The sequence below is a fragment of the Pristiophorus japonicus genome, chromosome 12 (genome assembly GCF_044704955.1).
Source record: "Pristiophorus japonicus isolate sPriJap1 chromosome 12, sPriJap1.hap1, whole genome shotgun sequence".
Lineage (NCBI taxonomy): Eukaryota > Metazoa > Chordata > Chondrichthyes > Pristiophoridae > Pristiophorus > Pristiophorus japonicus.
This window is the reverse complement of record NC_091988.1, coordinates 142,359,789-142,383,261: the sequence shown is the minus strand read 5'-3', so window position 1 is coordinate 142,383,261 and position 23,473 is coordinate 142,359,789.

Here is a 23,473-nt window from a genome sequence, read left to right as displayed (position 1 = left end):
AATTATTAGTTGACTTTGTTATGTAGCGTTGTATTGAATCATTTGTAAATTATGTTTGGAAAGTTTGTTTTGCAGTGTCTCGTATCCAAGTGGATGCTGTGGTCTCTAACAGTGGGATGGTAAGGTGGGGAAGTGGTGAGGAACAGGGATCTGGGCTTTCATTCAGGGGAACCAGATTCTGATGAGGTCGTCTGGAATGGGGATTTACTACCTGCCTCCTCCCTTCTTCCTCTTCCTCCTCCTTCTTCTCCTCCTCCTCCCCTTCCTCCTCCTCTTCCTCTTCCCGAGCGATCAAAGGAGTGAAACCATTGCTTTAGCATCCCTATGGTCTGGTCGGTGAGCGTGGCTCTCCTTATATGATTGCTGGCCATAAGTGGTGGGGTTGGGGAGGGGAGTCATCAGCCAGGTGTAGAGCAAATAACCTTTGACTCCGAGTAGCTACCCTCGGGTTTGACGTGGTAGCTGGAAGATTGCTGGCATACCGGACTAGCGTAGGATGAAAGCATCATGACAGCTGCCCAGATACCGGGCATTCACCATCATGATGTGCTGTGTGTGGTCGCACATCAACTTCACACTAAGTGAGTGGTAGCCTTGGCGGTTGCAGTACATTTCAGGATTGATCTGAGGCACGGGCAAAGCCACGTGTGTGCAGTGGATGGGGAAGTCCGATATCCTGGCAAAGCCGCATGCGCGCTCACCCTGCAACTCTCCATTCAGAGAGAAGAGAATCAAATCCCTTCTCCTAGTGTACAGAGCCTCTGCCACCTCCCAGATGCAGCGAAGGATGGCTCCAGACTGGAAGGATCCAGCGGCAAAAAACGTTGAGTGCCACGGTGACCTCGAGTCCCCTGGCAGCACCGCAGTCACCCTGCTCTGAGGCTCCAGGTCTGGTTGCAGGGGGTGGCAGAGTTCTGTGACCACCTCCTTGCTGAAGTGGAGCCTCCGAATACATTGCTCCTGGCTAAAGTGCAGGTCGGAGAAATGCTCTCGGTAGACCCTAGATGGGTAAGGCCCCCTGCTGAGAGCCTTTCTCTTCCTCCTCCTCTACCCTCTTGTCCTCTTCTTTGTTGCCTCTGCCCCAGCTCCCTGTCATGCTCCAGTGCAAGGGGCACAGCAAGTAGAGCCCTCATGACTGGGAGCAACTGGTCTGAGCAGAACCATTCAAGGCCTGCTCCACTGGCACCAACATTTCCTGTCAGCTCATCAACTTTAAATAACTCTAGAAAGCTCCAATCAGTTGCACAAATTTATACAGAGCCAGTAGAAATCAAACAGCTGGTCGAGCATGCTCTCGTGCAGCTATCCGCATGTTCAGCTGTTCATGTTTGGAGAGGGGGCGTTGAATGGGGTGACGACGTCCAAAATGTCCAAATTGAAGGCCAATAATTCTCCAGGGCCTGATAGTCTGCATCCCAGAGTAATTAAGGAAGTGGTACTAGTATTGTGAATGCATTGGTGATCATTTTCCAACAGTCTATCGACTCTGGATCAGTTCCTATGGACTGGAGGGTAGCGAATGTAACACCACTTTTTAAGAAAGGAAGGAGAGAGAAAACGGGGAATTATAGACTGGTTAGCCTGACATCAGTAGTGGGGAAAATGTTGGAATGAATTATTAAAGATGAAATAGCAGCGCATTTGGAAAGCAGTGACAGGATGGATTTATGAAAGGGAAATCATGCTTGACAAATCTTCTCGAATTTCTTGAGGATGTAACTGGTAGAGTGGACAAGGGAGAACCAGTGGATGTGATGCATTTGAACTTTCAAAAGGCTTTTGACAAGGTCCCACACAAGAGATTGGTGTGCAAAATTAAAGCACATGGTATTGGGGGTAATGTACTGACATTGATAGAGAACTGGTTGGCAGACAGGAAGCAGAGAATCAGGATAAACGGGTCCTTTTCAGAATGGCAGGCAGTGACTAGTGAGGTGCCACAGGGCTCAGTGCTGGGACCCCAGCTATTTACAATATACATTAATGATTTAGATGAAGGAATTGAGTGTAATATCTCCAAGTTTGCAGATGACACTAAGCTGCGTGGTGGTGTGAGCTGTGAGGAGGATGCTAAAGGCTGCAGGGTGACTTGGACAGGTTAGGTGAATGGGCAAATGCATGGCAGATGCAGTATAATGTGGATAAATGTGAGGTTATCCATTTTGGTGGCAAAAACATGAAGGCAGAATATTATCTGAATGGCGACAGATTAGGAAAAGGGGAGGTGCAACGAGACCTGGGTGTCAATGTACATCAGTCATTGAAGGTTGGCATGCAGGTGCAGCAGGCAGTGAAGAAGGCAAATGACATGTTGGCCTTCATAGCTAGGGGACTTGAGTATAGGAGCAGGGAGGTCTTGCTGCAGCTGTACAGGGCCTTGGTAAGGCCTCACCTGGAATCTGAGGAAGGGCGTTCTTGCTATTGAGGGAATGCAGCGAAGGTTCACCAGACTGATTCCCGGGATGGCAGGACTGACATATGAGGAGAGACTGGATCGACTAGGCTTATATTCACTGGAGTTTAGAAGAATGAGAAGGGATCTGATAGAAACATATAAGATTCTGACGGGACTGGACAGGTTAGATGCAGGAAGAATGTTCCCGATGTAGGGGAGTCCAGAACCAGGGGTCAAAGTCTAAGGATAAGGGGTAAACCATTCAGGATCGAGATGAGGAGAAACTTCTTCACTCAGAGAGTTGTTAAACTGTAGAATTCTCTACCGCAGAGAGTTGTTGATGCCAGTTCGTTAGATATATTCAAGAGGGAGTTGGATATAGCCCTTACGACTAAAGGGATTAAGGGGTTTGGAGAGAAAGCAGGAAAGGGGTCTGAGGTGAATGATCAGCCATGATCTTATTGAATTGTGGTGCAGGCTTGAAGGGCCGAATGGCCTACACCTGCACCTATTTTCAATGTTTCTATGTTTCCATGTTTCTATGTCAAATCAGCATTGCACCCGGATTGACCTCACATCTGACCGATTAGCATTCTTCTGGCAAACGCAGGCAATGACCGCACTGCCCAAAATGACGGCTGCAGTGGGTTGCGCCGGAAGTGGGCCGAAGCAAGGCGTCCGCTATTTTTATGCCAAAACCGTCCTTTACAGCTGCCGCTAAAGTGCCGAATTTCACAGCCAAATATTCTTAGAAACTGTGGGATAATGCATGTTTCCTGTGAGCTCCCATATGCTGATTTGGTTCAATATGACACATTTCCGTTCAGATTTCTGGGATTGTGACAAATATTTCATAGATCATGTCATTAAATCTTGCAGGCACTTATGCCCCAACATATGTCCACTTGATTCAATCCCAATTCGTTATTTTTGGTACCAGCATTATATTTCAGATCAGGCTATTTCAATGGTCTAGATTAATCCAAAAGTGAATTCAGTGTTTGCTTTTTAACTTGAGATTTCCTGCAAATTTATTAAATGCCACCCTCTCAACACCACCTTAATCTAAAACAACTGTTTAGATTCATTCTGGTAAAAGGAGATCTAATCCCATGGGTGATGACGTGAGTCATTTAACCCTCTGGGGATTAAAGAGGCATTTTTGCAATAAAACAGAAAAACAGAATCAAATTACATTTTTCAATGTGATCCAATAAGACTGTGAATTAAAATAAGTAATGCTTAAAAGTGAAATCGTTTGTTCTTATCAGGAATTTAAGGTAACGATACGACAAGCCCAATGGGTGATTTAAAATAAAAACTTGCTCCTAACCAAATATGATGCCATGGGATTTACTGTTGAGCAGATATATAGCATGTGCACTGCTAGCTTTATTAAATCTGTATTTAGAAAGCAAAATATTCACACAAGAATTGTCACCATGGACATAGAAAGCAGCAGTCAGGCATAATTTCATGTTACATAATTATGGAAATTTAAATTTATTATGCAAAATCAGAGCTCTAGAGAATTATGTCTCTGTAAAATTAAAGTTGTAAATCATTAGCCATTAGCGGTTTTGAGAAGCAAGCATGTACCTATTATTACCTGGCTTAACCCTTTACCAGCAGAGAAAGGACCTTCATATTACATTGGTTTCAATATAATTTCCAAACTGTCACTGTATTTCAGCTATAATTTTTTTCCTTAATTATGTAGAATTGTTATATCATCACTCAATTATTTTGCAACAATTTTCTGTGCCAATTGTGCATTATTCTGTTCCTCTGCTGAAGGTCTCTCTGGCTGGTTTACAGTTCCACTGGTGTCAGTTACCCAATTGGCATCTCACCCATGTAGCCATCACTTATGCATGAGCATGGACATGAGCTTTGGCAGGATATTTGACTGGCGGGATATTACAGCTAGCCCAATCCTATCTTCATCCAACATCCCCACATGTGCAGAAAGCTCAATTTTTACAAATATTCTTGTTTTAATCATGTGACACTGGGACCTTACAAGCATTTATTGTTGGCTTCACTTATAAGCACTCATAGACATGGCATTAAGGTAATTGCTTGTAAACCTGATTTCTCAGAAGAGCGTGCTTGCGTTGTTATGTCTATCAAGAACATCTGTTTACAGATTGTGTTTTATAATGTATTATTTATTTCACTAATAATCATAATTAAATACATTTTGGACTTAATATGCACCACACAAACTCAATAACATATCACTGGAGTTTTCTTATAGCATTAGTTCATCTACTACATATTTATCACACCTGAAATACTGTAGCCATAGCAACATCACACCTCTCTGGTACCGTAGGAACTGCAAGACTGACAATTAGCATCTATATGAAATGTCCTCAAGCAAAGTATATGTGCTGTGATATTACAACATGTTGTCTCTGATAATTCCTATTATGGCTGCATTTGTAGAAATGTAAATGTGGCACAAGACCTATTTTATCAAGTACCCAGTATTCATTTCAATAAAAGATTCTTTACATGATACAAACCTGCAGAGATGTTCGCGGTGCCGGGTGAAGACCTCAGAAATAGAATATAAACCAGTATACTTGACCTTATTCTTGTAGCTAACCTTCAGAACCAATGCAAATAACGGCATTGAAAGAGGGTTATGTTGTTTATATGAGAGCTTTGCTAACAAGCTCAAAGTCAGAAACAGCTTGGCTCACAAAGATGCCATTTTGTACCCTGGGGATCTACTCACAACAGTAACAGACACCAACACTGTCTTCCTCTCCAGCAGTTCAAACAAAAGCAATTTAAGAAATATTTTTAAACATGTTACTGAAATACACATTTGGTAATGAATGATGTCACCAATCATGCCATGCTTGCAAATGCAACTAATTACATTACAAAACAAGACAGCCCTTTAAGATCAAGCCCTCTCTCGAGCTTCACAACTGATGCCTGGACCATTTTACCTCCAAATTCATGCAGAGATATGAGCCCAAATATTACTAATACGACATCTGTTTATACTTCCTCGGCAGAAGAACATTTGTACATTGATATTGCAAATGGTAATAAGCTAGGTCGTGGAGCTTTTCATAACCCACACTGAGGTAAACTTTTTGCCATTGCTGTTGCCAGTATTTGAATTATTCCTGTTCATTTTTCATTTTGTTTTATTCAAGTACGAGGTCCCCCCTTTCTTACCAGTAGAACATAGCAGAAGCAAAATAATTCCAGTACAAAAACTTCGGGCAGCCACATGAATACGGTTGTATTTTTTACAGGTCAGTCAGTAACAAGCAAATGATTTCAGCACTGAAACATGCTGTCTATTGTGAAGCTGTTAAACCGACAGAGTAGAGGGAACAGCCAAGGCCCTTGCTGAAGAATCATAGGGGGAAAAGTTGTTTATCGACCATTTTGTGGAGTTAATATCACCTGGGCACTGTCTGCAACCCAGCTACCCGAGACTGCTGCCGCCCATGGTGAGGTGATGCAGTCTGCGGCCGAGCCTTCCAGGTTCAGAGCTGCTCGAGGGCTTCCTGCAAGGCCATCTGCAGTCTTTGTATGACAGAGTAAGCAGCCTGCTGCCAGCCTTGCTGCAGGCACCGGGGCCCCATTAAGGAGGAGCAGTAGGGCAGGGAGGGGTGAGAAGGGACCGAGAGGGAAATATGCCAGAAAAGGGACGTATCCCACTTTTGTTGACATGGCCAGACGATTACTTTGTAAATATATTCTTGATGTTATTTTTGATTGGCAAACGGTTGTTTGGACAAATTTATTGTTGTTTTCGTTGTTGGTTGTGGGTACTTATGGGTGATAGGTTGTGCACATAGTCCTTTGTTGATGCAGCCCAATCGCCATGTGACATGTGCTTTAGCGGAAACGCTGCAGAAAGACCCACCGCCCTTGCAGAGCAACATTGGCATGCTCCCTCCTCCGTTGCTGTTGCTCATCCTCCTCCTCCTCCTCCTCCTCCTCTTGAGGTAGACCTGCATTCTCTGGTAGCAATGGCTGGGCCTTCTCAATGGCCAGGTTGTACAGCATACAGCACACAACAATGAAAAGGGAGACCCGATCAGGGGAGTACTGCAGGGCTTCACCAGAACGGTCAAGGCATCAGAACAGTTGTTTGAGCACCCCGATAATCTGTCCGATGAGGTTCCTGGTGGCAGCATGGTTCTCATTATATGCATGTTCAGCATGAGTGCTGGGGTTGTGGGGGGTTGGCGGACTGCGGGTGTCATCAACCAGGTAGCGAGCCCATAACCCTTATCCATAACCTTTGTCCCCGAGCAGCCATCCGCGAGCTCCATGTTGTGGTTGGGACAGTGGTCTGTCGCAGGATGAATGAATCGTGGGTTCTGCCAGGATAACGGGCATTGATGGCGAGGATGAGCTGCCTGTGGTTGCACACCAACTGAACATTCACAAAGACCTCTGCGTTGTGATAAGGTGCCCGCTTTGCCACATGGGTGCAATCAATGGCAGCCTGAACCATGAGGAAACCCGCTATCCTTGCAAATCCACATGTTGTTCCTGCTGCTTCTCCCTGGACATGCTCCCTGAGATGTAGTCCCTTCCCCTGCGGTACAGAGCATCTGTTACATTCCGGATACAGCAATGGACTACGAACTGTGAAATATTTGCTATATCCCCTGCTGTAGCCTGGAAGGAGCTGCCAATGTAGAAACTGAGAGCGATTGTGACCTTGACTGCTACTGATCACGAAGTGGTCCTCCTGATATGAGGCTCCAGGTCTTGGTGCAGCTCTGTGACCACCTCCTTGCTGAAGCATATCCTTCTAAGGCACTGTTGCTCTGACAGGTGAATGTATGAGAACTGTTCCCGGAAAACCCTGGGAGGGTAAGGCCTCCTGTTGTGACAATTTTGGGGAAGTCCAGAACCAGGGGTCACAGTCTAAGGATAAGAGGTAAGCCATTTAGGACCGAGATGAGGAGAAACTTCTTCACCCAGAGAGTGGTGAACCTGTGGAATTCTCTACCACAGAAAGTTGTTGAGGCCAATTCACTAAATATATTCAAAAAGGAGTTAGATGTAGTCCTTACTACTAGGGGGATCAAGGGGTATGGCGAGAAAGCAGGAATGGAGTACTGAAGTTGCATGTTCAGCCACGAACTCATTGAATGGCGGTGCAGGCTCGAAGGGCCGAATGGCCTACTCCTGCACCTATTTTCTATGTATGTTTCTATGTATGTTGTACTTTATCAAATGCCTTTTGAAAATCCATGTACACACCATCAACCATAATATTCTTATCATCCCTTTCCGTTACTTCATCAGATATATTAATCACATTAGTCAAACACGATTTGCCTTTAACAAATCCATGATGGCTATCATTGATGAACCCATGATTTTCCAAGTGACGAATAATTTTGGCCCAGATTATTGTGCTCAATTTTGCCCAACCCCTTTTTTCAGTGCACTTACCTTAAGTGCGCCGACTTTGCGCGCTGGAAACGGCGCCGGAAAAAAGTCTCACCATCCGGGCCGCTCTTCCGAGTCCCCGGAGTCCCAGCGTGGCGTGCATTCTGAAGTGAGGGGCGGAGCAACAGGCCAGCGCCAAAAACAGTACCGGCGCCTGCACGCATGCACTGTGAAGTCTGCGCGCATGCTCCTGTCCTCCCAGCATGATCTGCGGGCTGTGAGCAGGACCCAATGCTCGCAACTCCTATCCCCGGCTGAAGGGACGCCCCGATCTCGCCACACCCTATCCCCGGCCGAGTGGCCTCCCACACCGGCCGGCCGGCCCGCTGAGTTCCCAGGCCGAGCTAGGAGTTATTTATTGGTTGTGCTTGAGAGTTTTGATTGGGTAGGGGGAGGAGGAGGAGGAGAGTTTTTTGCGGGGGCGGGGTAAGAGTGTTTGGAGGGGTGGAAGAAAGAGTGTTTGCGGGGAGTGGGGGAGGAGAAAGAGTTTTTGCGGGGGGGGAGAAAGAGTGTTTTGATGGGTGGGGGGGAACTTCAAAAAAAACTTGATTCTGGCATAAAGGTAGGAATTCTATTGTTTATTTGTTATTTATTGATTGCTTATTACTTTTTGTGCTTTGCTTCGTGCTTTGTAAGTCTTGGTGCTTTAAATGTACTAAGCTGCGCCAATTTCTTAACTGTCTGCAAGGTTTTTCAAAGCTGGCCACATACGCTGACCTAAGTGCATTTGGAGTGAGTTTTTGCTGGCCAAAGTGGCATCAATGGCCAAAACTGGCGTAAGTGTCTGGGAACGCCCCTTTTGAAAAAAAAACTGAACGAAAAAAATCGGACCTAACTGACTTACTCTGGAGCAAATTTTAGTGGGAAAATGGAATTTTTTAACTTACGCCAGAAAAAACAACTTACTCTAAAAAAAAATGATGCAAGTCATAGCCAAAATTGGGCCCATTGTCTCTTAAAGTTTCCTCACCACCGATGCTACCTGGTTTATCTCTCTTCCCTCAATTAATGATGATGAATTTACAATGGATATCGATGCACCTTCCTCAAAAGCAAATACGGCTTTACACAAGAATACTTATCAACAAACTATTAAATCTCCCATTCTATCAGTGCGAATGGTTCAAAGTCAGTGATATATAGTTTTGGCTTTTGTTTTTCTTTGTGCTACTCCACCACTCTGTTCTTTGATTATCAGGATTGTTCTTTTTGTATTGATGGGAGCCTTTTCTATTAACAGCTCCTGTTGCTGTGTTGGTTTGCGATCAAGCATGTGGTTTTGCTAATTATTTGCCACTGCCTTTTCTTTCACTGTTCAGTTGTTAATGTGGTTTCTTCAATGTGGACTGTCAGACAGTTCCACATTGCATTTCAGAATTTGTAACCTAACTCTCCGGTATCTCCACAAATGATAATTTTGTTTCTCACAGGTGTCTTCTAAAGATCTTTCCATCTTCTTATTTTTTTAATCATTCATGGAATGTTGGTGTCACTGACAAGGCCAGTATTTATTGCCCATCCCTAACTGCCCTTGAGAAGGTGGTGGTAACCTCCTTCTTGAACCACTGCAGTTCGTGTGGTGAAGGTACTCCCACACTGCTGTTCGACAGATAGTTCCAGGACTTTGATCCAGCAACAATGAAGGATATATTTCCAAGTCAGGGTGGTGTGTGACTTGGAGGGGAACATGGATGTGGTAGTGTTCCCAAGCGCCTGTTGCCCTTGTCCTTCTAGGTTGTTGAGGTTGTGGGTTTGGGAGGTGCTGCTGATGAAGCCTTGGTGAGTTGCTGCAGTGCATCTTGTAGAAGGTACACACTGCAGCCACAGTGCGCTGGTTGTGGAGGGAGTGAATGTTTAAGGTGGTGGATGGGGTGCCAATCAAGTTGGCGGCATTGTTCTGGATTAGGTCAAGCGTCTTGAGTGTTGTTGCAGCTCCACTCATCCAGGCAAGTGGAGGGTATTCCATCACACTTCTGACTTCTGCCTTGTAGATGGTGGAATGGCTTTGGAGAGTCAGGTGCTGAGTTACTCACCACAGAATACCTGCTGTTGTTGCCACAGTATTTATGTGGCTGGTCAAGATAAGTTTCTGATCAATGGTGACCTCCAGGATGTTGATGGTGGGGGAGTCAATGAGAGTAATGCTGTTGAATGCGGGGAAGGTGGTTAGACTTTCTATTGTTGAAGATGGTCATTGCCTGACACTTGTGTGCCACAAATGTTACTTGCCACTCCTCAGCCCAAGCTTGAAAGTTGTCCAGGTCTGACTGCAGACAAGCATGGACAGCTTCATTATCTGAGAAATTGCGAATGGAACTGAACACTATGCAATTTTCAGCGTACATCCCCACTTCTAACCTTATGATGGAGGGAAGGCCATTGATGAAGCAGCTGAACATGGTTGGGTCTAGGACACTGCCCTGAAGAACTCTTGCAACAATATCCTGGGGCTGTAATGATTGGCCTCCAACAACCACAACCATTTTCCTTTGTGCCAAGTATGACTCCAGCTAGTGGAGAGTTCCTCCCTGATTCCCATTGACTTCAATTTTATGAGGGCTCCTTGATGCTACATTCAGTCAAATGCTGCCTTGATGTCAAGGACAGTCACTCTCATCTCACCTCACTCACCTCTTTTGCCCATGTTTGCACCAAGGCTGTAGTGAGGTCTGGAGCTGAGTGGTCCTGGTGGAAGGCAAACTAACCATTGGTGCGCAGGTTATTGATGAGTAAGTGCCACTTGATAGCACTCTTGATGATATCTTGCATCACTTTACTGATGATTGAGAGTAGGCTGATGGGTTGCTAATTGGCCGGATTGGATTTGTCCTGTTTTCACCACTCAGGAGAAGGAACTCCCATCATTTAGGCCCATAACTTCCAAGACGTCATCCTTGACGGTAGCGTATGTACTCTGTCCTCTCTTACTTTCCGCAGAGAGAGACTGGTATAATCTACTCTCTAGGGAGAAGAGAAGCATTTTTGTCATTTCGGAGTCGTCGCACCCATTGATGCCAGCCGCTTGGTCTACTTCTATAAAGTGAACCGAAGGGTCCCCTTTATGGGTGAGCTTGTCCAGGTGGGCTACCATGGTTCTAAGCTGCTGGGTGCTGTGGGGGACCACGAAGTTACTTTCGAGGGGCCCTGCTGCCCCACCGAGAGTGGGCGCACCGTACTTCTGCTACCATACCGGGCACATCGGCCCCGGTCCCGGGCCTTGTCATACTGGTGTTGCTCCCACCTCGCCCTGCTGTCAAGCCGAGTCACAACCCAACGCCACAGGTGGTGGTGCACCATCCCCGTCTGTCCCGCAAACTGTTCACCCTCCTGCTGCCTGACCGGGCTAAGCCCCGGCGCCACAGGTACTGGGTGAATGTCCCTCTCCGCTCACCCCTCCTGCTGCCTGACCGGGCTAAGCCCCAGCGCCACAGGTACTGGGTGAATGTCCCTCTCCGCTCGCCCCTCCTGCTGCCTGACCGGGCTAAGCCCCGGCGCCACAGGTACTGGTCGAACGGTTTCCCCCTGCTCTTCCAGTTCTGCCCGAGCCGTACTCAGGTTTATTAAGCAGAACATGTCTTTGGCCTTGGAAAGAGCACGGTTCAGACTCTCAATTTGGTTTTGGCATACCCCGGACGTGGTAAAAGACCTCTGCTGCGTATTGAAAGCCAGTTGGGGCAAGTTCTTTTCTCTGATGTCGCGATGTTTCTTCCTGCGTTTTCGTGCAGTATGCTCTCAATCTTGTTGTTCTGAAGTGCTGGTCAGAATAGAGGTAGTTCACTTGGTTTGATAGGCCCTTAATTATACTCTGAGAGGCTGCTTAATCTTTGCGCCAGATCTAACATTTCTTTTGTTTAAGTTTTGCTGGGCTCATTAATGGTAACTTGATTAAAAATGTTTCCATTGTTGAAATTATCCTTTGGTTTCGAGTCGCAATTTTTAAAGTTAGTTTCTGGTTTTGAGTTGTCTGTCTGGGTCTGAGATTTCTATGCAGGCCGGAAAGGTGATTAGCATTATGCATGTGTTGGATGGACTAAAACTGTATTTCCTTAAGTCGATTGTTGAAATGTAAATGTCTTCTAGGGGGTAGGTTTGAGGGTAAACAGTTCCCCAGACAATTTGATTCACTCCAATATCCCCAGACAGTGTGATTAGCTCCAATATCCAAACTGTCCCTCAAAATCAAGGAAGACTTGCTTCCACTCTAAAAATGAGTTCTCAGGTGACGGTACAGTCCAATACGGGAACTACAGTCTCTGTCACAGATGGGAAAGGGTGGGTGGGGAATCTGGTTTGCCGCACGCTCCTTCCGCTGCCAAGACTCGCGATGCTCAGCGCGCTCCTGGATGCTCTTCTTCCACTTAAGGCGGTCTTTGGCATGGACTCCCAGGTGTCGGTGGGGATGTTGCATTTTATCAAGGAGGCTTTGAGGGTTCCTTGAAACGTTTCCTCTGCCCACCTGGGGATTGCCTGCTGTGTAGGAATTCTGAGTAGAGAGCTTGCTTTGGGAGTCTTGTGTCGGGCATGCAAACAATGTGACCCGCCCAACGGAGCTGGTTGAGTGTGGTCAGTGCTTCGATGCTGGGGATGTTGGCCGGATCGAGAACACTGACGTTGGTGCATCTATCCTCCCAGGAGATTTGCAGCATCTTGAGGAGATACCTTTGGTAGTAACAACACTCACCCTCATCCTTGTCCAATCATACCAACTAACACAAGAATAGGCACTTGGATCCTTTAGCTAATACTTAATGTTGTGTGTTGTCAAACACTGAAATCTTTATTTTCAACACTTTGTATTCTTAGACAGATTTGTGTGTGCCTTTAAAAGTGGCTTCATGAGTTCTAGTGAATGGTAAGACATAAGGGTCCCCCCACAAAGGCGATGAGTGTGAAAGGAATGGCTTGGGCATTGCAGGAATGCTTTATGCAGCTTGTGTAGGGTGGTGCCAACCAGGCGCTACATGTGACAGCCAGGGTGTACAGTGTCAAGTGAAGTAAATGTGGACATGATGAGGCCATTCTTGGTGTCCGAAGCAGCAATGTGGTCAGGTGTTGATGCCCGCTGTCCTGTGTAGCATCAGGTGATTGCGGAGAAGGTTGCTGTTGTTGGTAGTTGGTGTGTTTAGTGATGTTGGTGTTGGGGCTGATCGTGGCGGGATTCTGAGGACCAAGGTGAGATTTTTTTCAAGGGCACCGATGCTGCTGGAATAGATGGTAGGTGAAGTTGAGATGACAGAAGTGATCTGTTAATGGTTAATGGTGAGGGAGGTTGCTCCAAGGAGGTGACAGTGAATAGAGAGTTTACTCAAACACTTCCATACAGTTCAAAACTGCATATAGTTCAAAAGTCTCTTTCAAAGCCTGAAGGCTTCAGCTTCTGACATTGGAAAGTGAACAGCTGTGAAATGTATAACACTTCTGTAGCTGTCAACAAGCCAAAGCAAAATAGAGTCACTGAAAACCCGACACACTTACCTGACGTGTTCCTTGAAGGCCTGCAAACCCATGAAAAGGTTGTTAAAATTGTAAGTGCCTGCTTTAAGTCTCTTAACTAGCATTTAAGTACCTTTTAATAATGTTAATTATCTGTCCCGTTGCTTGCTGTCGGGTCTGCTAACTGAACTCAGATCTGACAAGTCAGAAACTCGCACGGAGGCGGGTTCAGTGCGGGATCCTGACCCGCTGTCAATCACGGCCATTTTGACAGCGAGCCAGCCTCCAAACCCGCGTTCACAGGGCTGGCAGGATTCCAGCCTTTGTGTCTGTCTTCATGGAAGAAGACGCAAAAAACCTCCAGGAAATAGTGGAGAACCAAGGGTCTAGCAAGAATGAGGAACTGAAAGAAATTAGTATTAGTAAAACAAATAGTACTGGAGGAATTATTGGGACTGAAAGCTGATAAATCCCCTGGACCTGATGGCCTACATCCTAAGGATTTGAAGGAGGTGGCTATAGAGATAGTGGATGCATTGGTTGTCATCTTACAAAATTCCATGGATTCTAGAACGGTTCCCGCAGATCGGAAGGTAGCAAAATTACATCAGTAGCAAGGAAAATGTTAGAATCTATTATTAAGTATGTGGTAACAGGGCACTTAGAAAAGAATAATAGGGTTGAACAGAGTCAACATGGATTTATGAAAGGAAAATCATGTTTGATGAATCTGTTAGAGTTTTTTGAGGTTGTAAATAGCATTATAGATAAGGGGTAACCAGTGGATGTGGTGTATTTGGATTTGCAGAAGGCATTTGATAAGGTGCCACACAAGAGGTTATTAAAAAAAAATTAGGGCTCGTGGGATTGGGGTAATATACTAGCATGGATTGAGGATTGGTTAATGGACAGAAAACAGCGAGTCAGAATAAAGGGTGATTTTCGGATTGGCAGAATATAACTTGTGGGGTATCGCAAGGATCAGTACTTGGGCCTTAGCTATTCCTAATCTATATCAATGATTTAGATGAGGGGACCAAATGTAATATATCCAAGTTTGCTGATAATACAAAGCTTGGTGGGTATATAATTTGTGAGGAAGATGCAAAGAGATTTCAAGGGGATAAGTGGGCAAGAACATGGCAAATGGAATATAATGTGGAGAAATGTGAAGTTATCCACTTTGGTAGGAAAATTAGAAAAGCAGAATATTTTTTAAATGGTGAGAGATTGGGAAATGTTGGTTTTCAGAGGGACCTGGGTCACTGAAAGTTAACATGCAGGTACAGCAAGCAATTAAGAAAGCAAATGGAAGTTGTCCTTTATTAAAAGAGGATTTGAGTGTAAGAGTAAAGATGCCTTCCTGCAATTATATAGGGCCCCGATGAGACCAGTATTGTGTACAGTTTTGATCAACTTACCTCAGGAAGGATATACTTGCCTTAGAAGAAATGCAACAAAGATTCACCAGACTGATTCCTGGGATGGGGGATTGTCCTATGAGGAGAGATTGCGCAGACTAGGCCTAAATTCTCTAGAATTTAGAAGAATGAGAGGTGATCTCATTGAAACATAAACAATTCTTACAGGGCTTGAGAGCGCAGATGCCGGCAGGATGATTCCCCTGTCTGAGGAGTCTAGAACCAGGGATCACACTCTCAGAATAAGGGGTCAGCCATTTAGGACTGAGATGAGGAGAAATTTCTTCACTCAGAGGGTGATGAATCTTTAGAATTCTCTACCCCAGAGGGCTGTGGATACTCAGTTGTTGAGTATATTCAAGACAGAGATCGATAGATTTTTGGATATTAAGAAAATCAAGTGATATGGGGAAGTGGAGTTGAGGTAGAAGATCAGTCATGATCTTATTGAATGGAAGAGCAGGCACAAGGGGCCGAATGACCTACTCCTGCTTCTATTTCTTATGTTCTTATGTACTCCAATCCTCTAGCACAAAGGCCAACATGTCATTTGCCTTCCTATTTGCTTGCTATACCTGCATGCTAACTTTCTTTGTTTCTTGTACTAGGACACCTAGATTTCTCTGAACAACAACATTTAATAATTTCTCATCATTTAAAAATATTCTGTTCTATTCTTCTTACCAAATTGAATAACTTCATATTTCCTCATATTATTCTCCATCTGTCACTTTATTGCCCATTCACTTAACCTGTCCATATCCCTTTGCAGGCTCTTTCTATCCTCCTCACAGCTTACTTTCCCAGCTAGATTTATATCATCAGCAAACCTGGATACATTGCACTCAGTTCTTTCACCCTACTCATTAATATAGATTGTAAATAGCTGAGGCCCAAGCACTGATCTTTGCGGAACCCTAATAATTACAGCCAGCCAACCTGAAAATGACCTGTTTATCTCTACTCTCTGTTTTCTGTCGGTTAACAAATCCTATATCCATGCTAATATATTACCCCTCAACTGCATAAGAACATAAGAACATAAGAATTAGGAACAGGAGTAGGCCATCTAGACCCTCGAGCCTGCTCCACCATTCAATAAGATCATGGCTGATCTGGCCGTGGACTCAGCTCCACTTACCCGCCCGCTCCCCGTAACCCTTAATTCCCTTATTGGTTAAAAATCTATCTATCTGTGATTTGAATACATTCAATGAGCTAGTCTCAACTGCTTCCTTGGGCAGAGAATTCCACAGATTTACAACCCTCTGGGAGAAGAAATTCCTTCTCAACTCGGTTTTAAATTGGCTCCCCCGTATTTTGAGACTGTGCCCCCTAGTTCTAGTCTCCCCGACCAGTGGAAACAACCTCTCTGCCTCTATCTTGTCTATCTCTTTCATTATTTTAAATGTTTCTATAAGATCATCCCTCATCCTTCTGAACTCCAACAAGTAAAGACCCAGTCTACTCAATCTATCATCATAAGATAACCCCCTCATCTCCGGAATCAGCCTAGTGAATCGTCTCTGTACCCCCTCCAAAGCATGTATATCCTCCCTTATTTTGCATAGCAACCTTTTATGTGACACTTTATCAAATGCCTTTTGGAAATCCAAATATACTATATCCACTGGCTCCCATTTATCTATCCTGCTAGTAACATCCTCAAAAAACTCTAATTAATTTGTTAAACATGATTTTCCTTTCATAAAACCATATTGACTCTGCCTAATCATATTTTGATTTTCTAAGTGCCCTGTTACCACTTCCTCAATAATGTATTCTGGCATTTTCCCGATGACAGATGTCAGGCTAACTGATCTGTAGTTCCCTGTTTACTCTTTGCCTCCTTTCTTGAATAACAGGGTTACATTTCCAATTTCCAATCCATTGGGGCCGTTCTAGATTCAACTTCACATTTTTGAAAACGTAGAATCGTTCCCTGGAACCATTTAGGATAATAATTGAACTCTTTCAAAATAGCTTCAAAATAGATTTGTGATCATTTTCCACAGTAATTTTCCCAAAAATATACAACTCAAAAGTCTCCAAATCAAAAACATTGGTTGAGTTATTTTTTAAACCTACTTTCTGTTAGAGATCTTGAAGTACATGCTACAGGTTGACTTTCTTGCGCGAGACGTGCTTTCAAATACATTACTGTGTAGAACCACATCCTTGTTGATATCAAAGTATTTTGGTACTGCTGCGTGAGAGAAGATCACCTTGAACTCATTGAAACACTTTCATCACAACAGTCTCACATAAAACTAACTTATTTCTTCAGTAAATCACAAAAGTAGCAATTAACTCTGAAGCTTTGGAGCAAATTGATACAGAAAATACCCTGGATACCTTGGCCCGAAATTCAGTTCCACTGGAAAGCTGGTGCCCACCCCCCCATATCTTTTTGTGGCCATTAGCGCCAACAATATTTTGTGGCTGCACCACCCCATATTCAGCTCTAAAAGTGAACAAATGGGTTCCAGCGCTAATGAACCTTCCAAAGTGGATTTGTCAGCGGTGTAGCTGTCTTAATTTGAGTATTATCACCACTGAGAAATTCAGCATGCAGGTAAGGGTTTCTAATGAGCCAGCTGCTCCCGGGCCTTTTTAAAGGTCAGGGTTTGCAGCCAGGCCCTGAGGGGGGAAGGAGTTTGGAAGGATGGCTGGTGTAAGAGGTACAAGAAGAGCCAACAGGTTCACTGATATGGAGCTGGAGACACTGATGGGCAGTGTGGAGGACAGAAGAAGAATACTGTTTCCTGACGTGGGGTGTCCTGCCAGATCGGCAGTACATAATGCATGGAGGGAGATTGCAGGGGAGGTGTCAGGCACCTCCATATATGTGAGGACGCACCCACCCAGAAGGGTGCTGGCCAGTCTGCACCCGGCTCTTCCGGGGTGCCAATGAGTCAATGCCTCCTAGTTCTGGGGCGACGGGGATCCTCCTCCTCCTCCTGTACCTTCTCCTCCTCCTCCTCAGGTGGTACCGCTGGCTCGACCTCTAGCGGCTGTCCCCTCATGATGGCCTGGTTGTGCAGCATGCAGCAGACCACGATGATGATGGAAACCCATTGAGGAGAGTCCTGCAAGGTGCCACCAAAGCAGTCCAGGTACTGGAATCACTGTTTAAGGATGCCCGTGCACTGCTCGATGATGCACCTGGTGGTACAATGAGTGTCATTGTATGCTTGCTCTGGCACTGTCCTGGGGTTCCGCAGTGGAGTGAGCAGCCAAGTGGACAGGGGATATCCCTTGTCCCCAAGCAGCCAACCACAATCCTGTTTCGGGCCGGTGAAGACAGCGGGCGCACTGGTCTGGCGCAGAATGAATGAACCATGGCTGCTGCCTCCCTTGCCCGCTGCCTATCTGCACGGTGCTGATGGCGATGCCTTCTCCTGCGTGCCGCCCTGCTTCTGAGCAGGTGTACCAGGTGTCGCCCTCCCAACACTCCTCCCATCCTCAGGGTGAACCCTGCCAAGCAGGTCTCTGCAGCCCACAGGACTCCACTAAAGAGTCAGACATGCAAGTTGTACAAAAGTACAGGGGTATGTGCAAACCTCTGAGCAGCACTCAGCAGGTTGAATGGAGCTAAAACAATTAATAAAACTATTCTAAGATAAACACAGTGAATGCTGTAATCTTAAATAAAAATACTAACAATTAATAAAACTATTTCCCGACTAAAGGTCCCCGGTCACAGCAACACTCCAGCGGTGTCCCGTTTGAGCACCGACTCATATACCTTGCGGGGGTAATCCTGGGAAAAGTCTTATCTTTTTGCAGCTGAAAATACCTGTCAATGCCGCTTTTCAGTGGCCCACATGCTGCAGAGCTCACCACTGGAAAGTCTCCTTTACAGCAGCTTCACCCCGCCGTTTCCGGCGGAAGTGCACACCACTCAAATCCCCCCCCCCCGAGCTGAATATGGCTCGGGGAGGGAAAATCATCTGACCATGGCGGCCCATCAATTTTTTTGTTCGACCGCCCAAACCCCGCGGTAGCCGTCCCTTTGGGGACGGTGAATTTCAGCCCCCTTGTTTGTTGATGGAAGAAAGCTGTTTCAACTTTAGCAGGATTTGGGTTTACTCAGTCTTTAGAAAATCGTTGACCCATGTATTTAATTTCAGGTTCCTTGAACTCTTTATCCTTGATTACTCTGAAAACTTTTTATTGCCATTTCTTTAACAAACTTTCTAAAAAGTCATCTGCCAAAATGATGAATCTTTCCAGATTTTCAAATACCTCATGAAGTCTCCTCTGAAATTTCTCAGGAGCTGGAAGGAAGCCAAATGGAATACACAACCATCAGTTTCTTACAAATGGCATTGGGACAGTCACAGAAAGCTCAATTTAAAGAAATCTATTAGAATATACCAAAATCCATTCTTTGCATCCACAAGGGTGGATAGCTTTGCTTTCAGTAGTTCAGCCAAAAGATTATCTATGGTGTGATCTGGGTACTGAACGAGCCAGATTTTGCTGTCAAAATAACAGTGAAGCTAATGGCGCTCACCATTATTTATGCATCAATGGTACAGCAAATTCAGGCGAGGGGCAGTTGCATGGTTATATGTCAATATCTAAATGGTGCTTTCCAAGTTGCCGCTCTGCTGGTAGCTTAGTTAAAATGGCATTTTGCTGTCTGCCTTATCATTGACATTCATTCAATGTCATGAAGTTGCTGCATTTGTGCAGTAGATACGAACTGTTAAAGATTGTTGTATCATGTTGGGACAAACAATATAGGAAAGAGAAGGCAGGAGGTTCTGTAAAGGCAGTATCAGGAGCTAGGAGCTAAATTAAAAAGCAGGACCTCAAGAGTGGTCATCTCAGGATTATTACTTGAGCCATGTGTAAATTGGCAAAGGGCCAAACAGAGCAGCAAGGTGACATGGCTAAACGATTGGTGTGAGAAAGAAGGGTTCCATTTCATGAGATACTTGCACCAGTACTGGGATAGGAAGAAGCTGTACCATTGGGATGGGCTGCACCTGAATCGAGCTGGGACCAGCACCTAGCAGAAAGTGTTATGCTGGTGGTAAAAAGGACTTTCAAATAATAAATGGGGGGGCGGGGGTAGTCGGTGGGGCGGGAGGAGGGGGGCGGCGGGGGGAGGGAGTGATGGAGGGCTCAGTTAGAAACAATAGTAACAATGATAGCTTAAAGATAAATAAAAGGCTAAGGGCAGAGTTTAGATTACACACAGTGATATCGTTATTGTATGTGATGGGAATACGAAAATAGCTAAAGTAGTTGCAGCAGGAATGACAAATAAGAAATGTGTTCAGTTAAATGGTGTGAGAAAGACAGCATCAGGGCAGAAGGACAGCTTAGGGTCTCTTGCCCAAATAAGAGTGTTATATATGAACGCACAGAGTATAAGACATGAATTGAGTGAATTATAGGCTCAAAATACAGCTTAGAAGGTATGACACATGGTAGTCATTACTAAGACTGCAAGCTGGTCATGATTGGGAGTTAAATATTCTGGGTTATATGGTCTTTAAAAGGAATATGGAAACTGGAAGAGAAGATGTGGTAGCCTTATTGTTTAAAGTCATTACATTAGTAGGAGAGGATACAGATAAGGGAAAGCAGAGACTCTATGAATTTACTCTAGAATTGAGTAAAAAGAGAAGACTTAAAACTGTAATGGGGTTTGTCAACAGACGTCCTGATAGTGACAATGTATTAATTCAGAGATTGTAGAAGCTTGTAGCAAAAGCAGAGTTGCTTTAATGAGAGACTTTAATTTTCACATGTCATGTATGTAACCGCAATGTAACACCACTGTATTACTGTATATACTGAACCTAAATGCACACATTGACCACAAGGGATGAACTTGTGGGAGACACTCCTTACCTGATCACACAGGTATAAAAAGGGAGATCCCATACAGGGTCATCGTCTTTGGAGTCCTGTAAAAAAAGAGTTAAGGTCACAGTGACCGTGTCTCCAGAATGTGTCTCGTGTGGTTTCATACTGTAGAGTAAGGACTTTACATTGGCGACGAGAAACGGGAATTCATGACCCACGAGAATGGCCACCGGTAGCACAGAGGAACGGTACTGTGTTGGGGAAGACTGGGACTATTTCGTCGAGAGGCTTCAGCAAAGCTTCGTTATGAAAGAATGGCTGGGGGATGCAGCGGCCGACAAGCAAAGGGCTCATCTTTTGACCAGCTGCGGACCAAAGACTTATGCGCTCATGAAGGACTTACTAGCACCTGAAAAGCCGGCGGACAAAACCTTTGAAGAAATTGATCGGGAAGCACCTCAAACCGGCGAGTAGCATACATATGGCCCGACACAGATTCTACACCCACCGACGTCGTGAAGGACAGAGCATACCAGACTTTGTAGCGGACCTCCGGCGTTTGGCCATCCTCTGTAAGTTCACAGATGCCTGCAGGGGGGAGATGCTAAGGGACTTCTTTATCGAGGGCATCGGTCATGTGGGAATTTTCCGCAAATTAATTGAGACCAAGTATTTGACCTTGGAAGTGGCGGCGTTGATAGCTCAAACTTTCATGGCAGGGGAGGAAGAGACGAAAATAATATACGCGCGCAATTCTGCCTCTAACGCGGCAATCGATCAGGGAGTCAACATCATCAATGCGACTCAGAGCCCCGAAGACAGGCAGGGGCAGGCCGACACTCCCCAAGCAGCAATAGACCCCAGAGTAGGACTTCAACAGAGACAATAGCAGGCTGAACGGACATTCACGCCATCACAGTGGACAATGCGGCCCGGGATGGGGCCATTGACACCGACTAATAGGATACTTAAGAGCAGTCAAAGGGACAGTCAACGTGGAATGCCTGGCCATAGTCCCTTTGTTCCAAATAATGGAAACTTTAACTCATGCTGGAGTTGTGGGGGAAAACACTCAGCTAGATCTTGTAGATTTCAACAGTTTGTCTGCAGAAACTGCAATCTCAGTGGCCACTTAGCTCAAATGTGCAGGAAGTCTGCAACTAGACTAAGATATGAGGCGGATGGACCAGAAGAGGGTTCTTTGAGGCAAGATGACTTTTGGGGCAAATCGATGGATGCCGAGGTTCAGCGGGTCCATGTGGCGAATATTCACAGTTCATACACCAAAACGCCACCGATGATGATGAGGGTTTTATTAAACGGTATCCCAGTACGCATGGAGCTGAACACTGGGGCCAGCCAGTCATTCATTTGCGTTCAGCAATTTGAGAAGCTCTGGCCACTTAAAGCCAGTAGAACCAAATTAGCACGTATTGAGACACAATTACAGACTTACACTAAAGAAATCATTCCGGTGCTAGGCAGTGCAATGTTGGCCCTCACACACAATGGGTTAGTGAATCGGCTGCCACTCTGGATTGTCCCGGGCAATGTCCCGCACTGTTGGGGAGGAGCTGGTTCACCGAGATGAACTGGAAATGGGGGGATGTTCAGGAAATGTCATCTGTGGAGCAAAGTTCGTGCTCACAAGTCCTACAACAATTCGATTCACTATTCCAACCTGGCGTCAGGACTTTCAAAGGCACTAAAGTAGTGATACACATCACCCCGGACGCCAGGCCAGTGCACCACAAAGCCATATGTGATGCGGGAAAAGATCGAGAGTGAATTGGACCGGCTGTTGAGAGAGGGCATCATCTCGCCTGTTGAATTCAGCGACTGGGCGAGCCCCATCGTTCCCGTCCTAAAAGCGGATGGCTCTGTCAGGATCTGTGGCGACTACAAGGCCACCATCAATTGGGTGTCCCTACAAGATCAATACCCGCTCCTGAGAACGGAGGACCTCTTCGCCACGCTGGCAGGCTGTTCACCAAGTTGACCTCACTTCAGCCTATATGACCCAGGAACTGGCCGACGAATCTAAACTACTGACCACCATCACCACGCACAATGGACTGTTCATTTATAACAGGTGCCCGTTTGGCACTCGATCAGCGGCTGCGATTTTTCAACGAAACATGGAAAGCCTGCCTAAATCCATTCCTGGAATGGTCGTATTTCAGGACGACATCCTCATCATGGGTCGAGACACCGAGGAACACCTCCACAACCTGGAGGAGGTGCTGCGCCAACTGGACCGGGTCTAAATGTGTGTTCTTAGCTCCTGAGGTTGAGTTTCTGGGCAGGAGAGTTGCTGCAGATGGGATTCGGCCCACCGAATCCAAAACAGAGGCGATTCGACGAGCACCCAGGCCCTGCAACACATCGGAGTTGCGTTCATTCCTGGGACTGTTGAACTATTTCGGGAACTTTTTGCCGAACTTGAGCACGTTGTTGGAGCCGCTACACGTGCTCCTGCATGAGGGTTGCGATTGGTTTTGGGGGGACTGTCAGGAACGGGCTTTTGATCGGGTGCGAAACTTACTTTGTTCAAACAAGTTGTTGACCTGTAAAAAATTGGTTCTGACATGTGATGCATCGTCCTATAGGGTTGGGTGCATGTTGCAGCAGGGCAATGCTGAGGGTCAACTACAACCTGTGGCTTATGCCTCCAGGTCACACTCTCAAGCAGAACGGGGATATGGGATGGTCGAGAAGGAAGCGTTTGCACGTGTCTATGGTGTAAAAAAAATGCATCAGTTCCTCTTTGGTAGGAAGTTTGAATTAGAGATGGACTACAAGCCATTAACATCCCTGTTGTCAGACAGCAAGGCTATCAATGCCAACGCATCAGCTCGCATACAGCGATGGGCTCTCATGCTGGCTGCTTATGACTACTCCATCCGGCACCGGCCCGGCACTGAAAATTGCACTGACATGCTCAGCAGGC